We start from the raw sequence: 9,751 nt of genomic DNA, 5'->3' as shown, positions 1-9,751 counted from the left end.
AAAGAAAGAAAGAAAGAAAGAAAGAAAGAAAGAAAGAAAGAAAGAAAGAAAGAAAGATAGATAGATCTTGTGGCTATTCTGGTTGATCTTGTGACAAATTATTGTTCCATAAAAAATTGTGTCATTGTTCCATAAAAACATTTCATACAAGATTATTCTGAAATAAGTTTTTATTATCGTTGTTGTTATCATTATCATCGCTATCAACATAGTAGGAGCTTTTAATTATCATCATTGTTATAATTGTTTTTACAGCTATCATCATAGTTGGAGCTTTTATTTGTTTATTAATATGCTGCCCATCACACTGATGAAGCAACTCCTCTATATTCTATGTTTTGGTCATATTTTCCTCTCACCCTCATTTTGGGTGTATTACAGAGGGCCTTTTATATTCTGTTCATGCTTTGTTCCCCAGTTTATTGCCTCTATTCTTTTTAGAATTGTATTAGTGTGTTTTTAAGTGTACATCACCAGAGTTGTTTCTGAGTTGGGTAGGCTATATATAGAATAAATATACCCACATTTGCAATTTATTTATACACTATTATTCTGCAATTTGTTTTACACTGTATAAGCATGTCATCATTTCTCAAAGATTAGTTCATCTGCTATATCTTGCAAGAACCTTATCATATTAATGAGCCTCAGTGGCATAATGGTTAGAGTGCTATACTGCAGGCCACTTCTGCAGACTACCGGCTGCCTGCAATTTGGCAGTTCAAATCCCACCAGGCTCAAGGTTGACTCAGCCTTCCATTCTTCTGAGGTGGATAAAATGAGGACCCAGATTCTTGGGAGCAATATGCTGTCTCTGTAAACTGCTTAGAGAGGGATGTAAAGTACTATAAAGCGATATATAAGTCTAAGTGCCGTTGCTATTAGTAACCATTTCTTTGGTAACTGAACACACAGTGTATTCATATATACCGACTGTGTATCAAGAGTGGTGATCTAGAGCATCAATAAAAAGTAAAAGATGTGGAACAGGGAATCTCAGACTGTTCTCAAATCTCCACTCTAATAGCAATAATTGTTTGGGATGAAGAGAATCAATGCTGCATATGGATGCCCTGCTATATGCAGTACTATGCATTTTTATTCTGTTTATGATAAGTTTCTTCCAAGTCCATATCAAATGAGATGGCAGAAAAAGCAAATATTTAGATTAAAAACAAATAGGCCCTTTTATCAATCTCCTTTGGTTGTAAAATGTACTAGGTCAGGGGTAGGGAAACTTGGCTCTTTTATCACTTATAAACTTCAAGAATATGTCCTACATTTGTATATTAAACAGTCCCATTCAAGTCAAAAATTGATTTCCCCCACAACTGAAAAACCAGTAGGCCAGGGATGGGGAACCTTTCATGGCTCACTCAGGAATTCTGGGAGTTGAAGTCCATAAATGATAAAAGAGCCAAGTTTCCCTACCCCTGTACTAGATGATTAATGTTTCTCCTTCAAATAAACACAGCCTTTCTTCATGTGATTGCTCTGCGAATAAAATTGGTAGGGGTGCCAAATATTTGCCTAAGATTTTCTGCAAATGAAGATGCAAATGTCCCATATTGCGATAAGCTTTCTAAATGGATGCCTTCCAATGATCTTATTTGTATCAGTGCAGTAATTCCATTTCTTAAATGCATTGTAGGACCATTATGGCACACCAGAAATTCCAGTTTGACATTCCTTCAGTAGATGATTGGAAAGACACAAGCCTTCCCATCAGAATTCCCTTCATATTCTATAGATATGGGGCACAGAAAAATCAAGTTGAGAGATCTTATATATAGTGCTCATTACATCTGATAGTTTAGCCATTTAATTTGATCAGCAAAGCATTGATTGATCATGGATGATTTTCCTTCAGCCCTTCAAAGTGATAACACAGTCCTGCCTCACACAAACACCACTTTATTCAAGAAAAGTTAAATTAAGAAACCGTGGCATAGTTATCCAGTGCAGATTTGAGACTGAATCTCACCACCTCTTCTCAATATTCCAAGTCCTATTGCTTTGTTCCAGGACAATCAATTTCTAGAAAAAGAAGAATTCATAAATATTTCATTCTTTGGATTCCATCAATCCATAAACCATGGAAAATCAAATTCCAGATGTAGCAAACCATGGATTTGCAGAACTCTGCAGGAATCACTAGTATATTTAAAGAAATTTTTTGGGGGGGTCTTTTTTTTCTCCTCCCCCATGCATCTCTGCCTGCATCTGCTGCTTGGACAGATAATCAACTGGCCTGCACTGTGCAGGCTAAACAGCCCCAGAGTGTGCTAACAAAGGGATTGCTGGGCTGCAGCTGCTGCCAGACACTGTCGACCTCGTGTACTCACCACCTCTTGTGTGCACACTGTGGGATGGGGCATCCAGCTGGCTGATCACCTTGATATCATGTTTGTGTTTCTTTAAAAATAAGCCCTAATGTTTATTTTGAAGGCCCAAAAAATATAATCCCCCCCCCAAATAAAATACAAGAATATAAGATAATATAAGAAATATAAGAGAAAACACGGTACTAATAGATCAAATACTTTCATGGACATATACTTTCCATTTGCTATGCCTGTTATAATTAGTGGTTGTGGCATACCATTGTAAGCCATCAGAAATTAAAGACATAAGAGGAAAGAAACTATAGCTAAATTTAATTTACACCAACAATATTCGCTATAGCTTCCTTTCCTTGCTTTCCTACATCATAGATTAATATGTGTATTGACTTTTGTTTTTTTACATTTGTCACCTTCCTCTTTCTGAGAACTTCAGCCAATTCTAACCATCCTAATGAATATATGGTGTAATTGGCCTCAACGTTAAGACCTTTATCTATTTCCCAACTCTATGTAAAGTCATGTAGACAGCAAGAAGGCTCTTATACTAATTGTGTAACACCTGTGAGCAGACATCTGTCTGTTGGTGACAATATAGTAGGGGAAGATCCCTAAAACAAAGGGAAGGTTATTAGAGTTGTATCTGTGTTGTGTGAATTAGAAGTGCTGATGAATCAAGGAGAGTTGTAAAGAAGATTCCATGAGGACAGAGGAATCTGCAACAACAAAGGACCAGAAAGATGATTTCTGCAGAAACACTGGCTGACAGAAAAAAAGTGATATATTTGGAAGGATTAATCAGAAAGTTAGTGCCTTTTTCTTTCCTTTTCTCCCTTTACACTATATTTCTTTTCTTTTCCCCTCCCTCTCTTCTTAGTTTTCTACTACTTTTTTATTTTTCTTTGTATTTTATATTTTGAAAAAACAATAAAATCATTACATACCCGTGTTTCCCCAAAAATAAGACCAGGTCTTGTTTTCTTTTGCCCCCCCCCCCCAAAAAAAAAGCACTAGGGCATATTTTCAGGGGGTGTCTTCTACTTGCTCATGATGGGGCAGGAGGCTGTGTGGTGCTCCAGTGCCGCCATGAGATGGGGGGTGGAAGATAAGGAGAAAAGCTATCTTTTAATTGTTAATGCAGAGCAACTGGTAGAAAAATACAGAGTTCACTTCTTCTCTCCAACATTGATGTTTATATGTAAATAAGGCGCTGAAGAAATAACATACTTACACTTAACTTTGTACATCGCTAGTATCATTCAAACTACCTATTAAATGGCTATGAATATATAGTACTGAGCAATATATGATCAACATGATTTAACTTTTTTGAAAATAAGAATCAGGATAGTTTTAAAAAACAGTACTCTTTCCAGTGGCAACATAACTCTTTGAAAGCTGGAAACTGAGGACAAAAAAGCACTAAAAAGGCTGAATGTGGTTGTGGATTAGGTATTAAAATTGTCTATTATAATTCAGGGTATCTCCTCCCAATTCCCATAGTAGAGGGAGGTAGAACCCTGAAGGAAGTTGGAAAAAAATGGTTGGAAGGAAACATTTAAAGAAAACATTTAAAAAAACTTTCTCCATTTATCTTGATTAATGCAGAACTAAAGAGCTTTACTTGGAAGTGAAGGTGCATGAAACTTTCAATCATTAATTTGCTCTGAAGATAAATACAATGCTTCAAGCAAATATTGGGAAAGAAGGACACACCTTAACTTGGCCTTGTCCCATACTGATGTCAGCTGAGCCATCACCCAGTTTAAGACAACTCTCTGCAATTGGGCAGCTTTAGCCAGTTTGTCAGTTGTTCAGTCTAGATTACCTAAGGCTGCCAATCTACAATTCTCCTGCATGCCAGGAAAGCAATTCTCAATTTACTTTCTGTAGGTGGGTCTTATTGAATAAATGTACTTTTTGGAAAATTTAATAGTTAAAGCATTAGAATGAACACCTATGCACACACATCAACAATTTTTCCTCTAGACTAGAGGAAAAATTCTTTTCTCACCTGTTCCCAGCTCCAATTTCCTATGTGTAATTGATACTCTCTAAATACTGCAGTAATACAATGGCTAGATCATTTGCTTTGCATGCTAAAGATGCCTGATTGAACAGAGGAAATTTTTAGTAATTTTTATTTCCCTGAGCTATCTCCTTTTTTAAAAAAGTCAACATTTTATAACTTTCATTATCAGTTGAGTGAGAAGTCTAATCCTAGTCTTAACCCACCATTTCCCATTCCAAGACCTCCATTCAATCCCCATCTTACTCTATTCCTGCTATGGCTCTTATTCACCAAGCCACTCTGGTTCAATTTCCTTGTTAGTCTTTTTATACCTCCTTTTTTAAAGCAAAGTTTTTTCTTAATAAACTATTCTGTGCAGTTTTGCTCTTGGATAAACCTTTGGAAAATGTTTGACTAAAATGCACTACAGTACTCCAAATGTTGCATCAGTATTCCCCATGTTATTACCGGTCACCTAATCCTAGTTAATTACTTCATATTAAGATATTATCTTTGTATCAGTCAGTGTTTTTTCAGTTTTTTATTTAGCATATTATTTAATTCCTTGAAATATGTCCCCAAATACTCAAACAACAAATTAGGATTAGGAAAGATGATATAAAGTATTGTAAAGTTCAGCTATAACTTAAGATCACACTGTGCCAAAAATGAACTTAAGCAGAGGCTTTGAAGAACAAAATCTAACTTTTATTGATCAATAAAAGAGTAAGACCTCTCATCTCATACACACAGATATGTGAGGAACGTTACAAAGCATTTAAGCAAAAGTAACTCTTCTTATACCTTAAGATTCTTTTAGAAGTAGAGTAATTACATTGTAAAACACTCTAAGTTAGATTTACATCTTTCCTGCAAAAAGACAAATGTCCTCCTGGCACTTGTTTATCTTTCAGTATCCTTTCTCCTATTGTCTATTAATCGATCACAACTGATCATTTAAGAGGGCTACTAACAGCATACTTCAAAAGGTGTATATTGCTCCAGATGTAGGGAGTTACGTTCCCAGGGAGTATGTTCCATTCAGATTGATTTAGATGGAATAACCATGTGTCTTCATCTGAGAGAGATGTAACTAATTGCAGGCATGTGTTATTATTAGTTTTACAACACCAGTGAAAGGTTAAAGAAATATTTTCTACAACAGCAAGATAAGAAATGCCTATAGAGATAAATACTTCTACATTTATAAGAAAACAACTGCCTAACATCAAGATAAGACATGCCTATAGAGTAACTCTCTACTCTCTCTATAATATTTTTTTATTTCTTTCCTGTATTTATTACCCTAACAGTATTTAGTGTATATATGTTTTCCTCTACAAGTCAAAAGAAACCAGAGAAGTAATTATTAAAATGTCAAAAGGAAAGATAAAGATGCACACAAAGCAATCAGATCCACTTCTGATGACTACATCCATGCAATTATCTAAACATAAATGTTACATAAATGTTTTGCTATAGCCTTATTCTATTATGGGTGGGGGGAGTTTTCTCCCCCTTGATTTTCCACTCTTACTAACAATGCTGGAATACATAGGCAGGCCTGCTGCAATCAGGGACTGCTCCACTTAGTATCGGAGATCAGATCAGTTAAATGCTACCACCTACTGTACACTTAATGCATGATGATGCAAAGCAAGAAAGCAGTGTTTGAAAGATTCCTTTCAAAACCATCAAAGGCAGAAAGCTCTTTCTTCTATGCAATTTTTTAGCATTTTTCTTTCTCCCATCTTCCACTATGTCCATTTTGCATAAGTTGTTAGTGATTTTCCTGTGGGTTTAAACAGCAAAATATAAATATTGGACATAAAAATAAGGATGTTACTAAGGCATAAATTTATGCATAACTACTATCATTCCTTATATTCATTTACATATTCATTGTGTTTAAGTACCACTGAATCTGGATCAATTCATGACACTTTACAATGCAAAAGCCATACTTGAACTTTCCTTGATATTTATTTCAATTTATGCTCCTAATAACACTCACCAATGCCAGCCTGGATTCAGAAAAAACGGTACCATTAATGGTTAACTTTTTGTTATTTGTAGGAGATAAGAAATTATATACACATCTACTCTGATCAGATAATATTAGTTACGAGTCAAGACAAATTAAGGGTCAAGAGTTAGGATAAAATAAAATGAAAACTTCAGTAGCTAATTCAGGTAGTCCTCAACTTATGACAGTAATGGAGCCTGCTCATTGCAGTTACAAGTCATGATAGTCATTAAGGGAGGAGTGAACATGATCACCTTGCTTAATTACCTCAATTCATGCTCTTCCTGATGTGGTCATTAAGTGGCATAGAGTGCCTCAGATAGGGAGGGCCCTAGGAGGACTAACACAGGCCTAGAGCCACAATTGAGGGACAAATAATATGGTTATTTGTTAATTAATATAGTTACTTTGTACTTTAATCTGATTTATATTCTTTTTTTAAAGTGATGTTCAAGATTTATTAGCTTTTAATATTCCTAAACTGATAAACAAGCTGGAGACTAGTTCCTGATAAGAAAAGTTTGTTAGTACAAATTGGGGTCTGGCTTATCTCTTTTGTGAACCCTAAACAGCCTTTCTCCTTACAATTTATTCTCCTTCCGACCTTATTTTAAGAAACATGTATGTTATTATCCTGTCCAATCAACTATCCTCTTTCAGGTTTCTTTATTATGTTAACTATAAAAAATGATGTAAGCTAAAGATCAGGACCCCTTTGAGAGGAATCCCTTTTATCTGAATATTCTGATAAATTGTAATAAAAAGATCTTCCTGTCTCGGTTTGTCTCATTGGAAAAATATGCTCACCAAGGCACAAGCCTGAAAAAAACCATATTTGGCCTTCACAATGCAGCTCCAGCCCAATGCATAAGTGGCCTGCCACCACCACACACTGTTCTTGGCTTCCTGCCTTGCTGGATCCCCACAGACCTTGGGCCTATTTCTCACCCCATTGGGTCCCATACTGTCCCATCATAGTTTGGCCCACTTACATTTTACACAGATTTCCTTCAGGAAGCAGCTGCTCCACCACACAACTTTCTTACATGGAGGCCACATGGCACCATTCCAGAAGTGGGTGTTATTTTGGAAGCGCTGCAATAAACTGTGGTCACTCACTTTTGGCACAGCACCACGTGGCCTCTATTCAGTACTCAGGCCAAGGGATAGATCAGCCAGCTGTCTTTCCCAAAGGTCAGTTACTCTATGTAGGAAGGCTGCATGACAGAGAGCAGCTGCTTTCCAAAGGAAATCAGCAGAAAAAGTAAGTGGACCAAGCTGTGGTAAGGGTGGCGGGAAGGATATGAGACCCAGCCAAATTGGAAGCAGGCCCCAAAACTGCAAGGACTTAGCAAAGTGAGAAACAGGCCCAAATATTGGCAAAAGATAAGTGAGCAGATTGCTGCAGCATACCTGCACTCAGTATGGGCAGGTGGACTGCCAAGCACTCAATGTTTGTTTACAGGGCCACTGTAGTGGATGTAATTTTGGGCAGAGATTGTAAGTTTCTTCATTTTGAACAGTTCTTGAGTATTAGGTTCCTGAGGGATACCTGTAGGCCTGAATTTAATCAAAGTCAAGATAACTATTGCAACTACATCTCTTTAGTTCTGATACCAAATTCAACTGGTGCCTCAGGCCAACAGGATAGTAACTGTGACACAAAGCAACACAAAGACATTTCTCAGCCTTATTTAGGAGATCAAGTATCCGTTTTCAATCAAATCCAGTAACGTTGTTATTGTGAATCAATAAAAAGTAACTAGCCCAAATGCAAAGCAGGTTTTGAAAGCCTGCACACCTGATTGGTCCTTAAAAAACGAACAAGGATTGGTCCATAACAAGTCCCTGATTGGCCAATATTAGGACATTTCTTATTGGGTATTAGTTGAACTTGTTGCACATATTATTGGTTAATAAGGTAGCAGCCAACCCTATAAAAGGGTTACTGCTGCCCATAACCTTGCTCTGTTCTGTTCTGCCTACTGTTGTTAAAGAGTTGAAGTCACTGGTCAGATGTCTGGTCTCCATTATTCTCCAAACTTAACAGTTGTTTTATTTTAGAAGTTTTCTTTAGGCCTATGTATGTATGTATGTATGTATGAATGTATGTATGTATGTATGTCTGTGTGGGAAATTAGCACCCACCCCTCTCCTAGAAAATTGAAATAGCCTAGGAAATATTAAAAAGGCAGAATATTTCCTCTAAAAAGAGTAGAAACTCAGAAGCAGAAACTCACCCCAGAAGCAAAATCTCACCCCCACCTTCGTTAATGGGTGGGCCATTAAGGCCTGGCCCAGAATACTTTACATAACAGGGAACTCCAGGTAAAGCTATAGCAATTGCCAAAAGCCCTTTTAAGGGCATAAATCATCCAGCAAGGCTAGACCAAGCCTGGAACTCAGGACACTCAGGACACAAAGAGGGGGAAATTGGGCAATACCTACGACAGAAGAATGATGGATGAAGGTGATAGAAATTGCTGAAATGGCTAAATTGATTTATTTGATGAGAGAAAAGACATCTACATTTACTAGTAACTGGAAACTTCTTATTTATTTCCTGCTTTTATTATTTTTGTAAATAATTCAAGGCAGCAAACATAACCAACTCCACTTCCTCCTCCTATTTTCTCCACAACAAGCACCCTGTGAGGAGAGTTGGTTTAGAAAGAGTGAAAGGCTCAAAGTCACCTAGCCGACTTTCATGCTCAAAAATGGGACTAGAATTCAGTTTCCTAGCCTGATACCTTAGTCACACTATTTAAAAAAGGGAAAGCAAACTTATGACTTACGGTTTTGATTATTAGCAGGGTGGGCTGTAGAAAAGATTGCCATGATGTAACTTGAGAAAGATAAATATAATTGTGCTTATAGCTACTGTGAAGATTGGAAGCCATATCTTTATATTGCATGTTGCTTTATATAGCAATAGCACTTAGACTTATATACCACTTTATAGTGCTTTACAGCCCTCTCTAAGTAGTTTACAGAGTCAGCATATTGCCCCCAACAATTTGGGTCCTCATTTTACCCACGTTGGAAGGATGGAAGGCTGAGTCAACCTTGAGCCTGGTGGAATTTGAACTGCCAAATTGTAGGCATCTGGCTGCAGAAGTAGCTTGAAGTATTGCACTCTAACCACTGCACCACAGTATGTTTGTTTTCTTCTCTTTTCTTCTCCTTTTTCCTTTATGTAGTTTTAGATTTTTCTTTTATCTTTATTGTTTATTTTATTTTAGTTTGCATTATTTCTTATCACTGTTGTCAAAGCTGTCAATAAATGTATGTGTGTCTATTTTATATGCTGTTTATCTCACTGTTGAAGCAACTTTATATTGTACATAAATATTTTCTCCATGAAATCTTCTA

This window comes from Notechis scutatus, chromosome Z, assembly GCF_049901735.1.
Source record: "Notechis scutatus isolate UNSWTSFEM ecotype Mainland chromosome Z, rNotScu1.2, whole genome shotgun sequence".
Taxonomy (NCBI): Eukaryota; Metazoa; Chordata; class Lepidosauria; order Squamata; family Elapidae; genus Notechis; species Notechis scutatus.
This window is presented reverse-complemented; position numbering follows the sequence as displayed.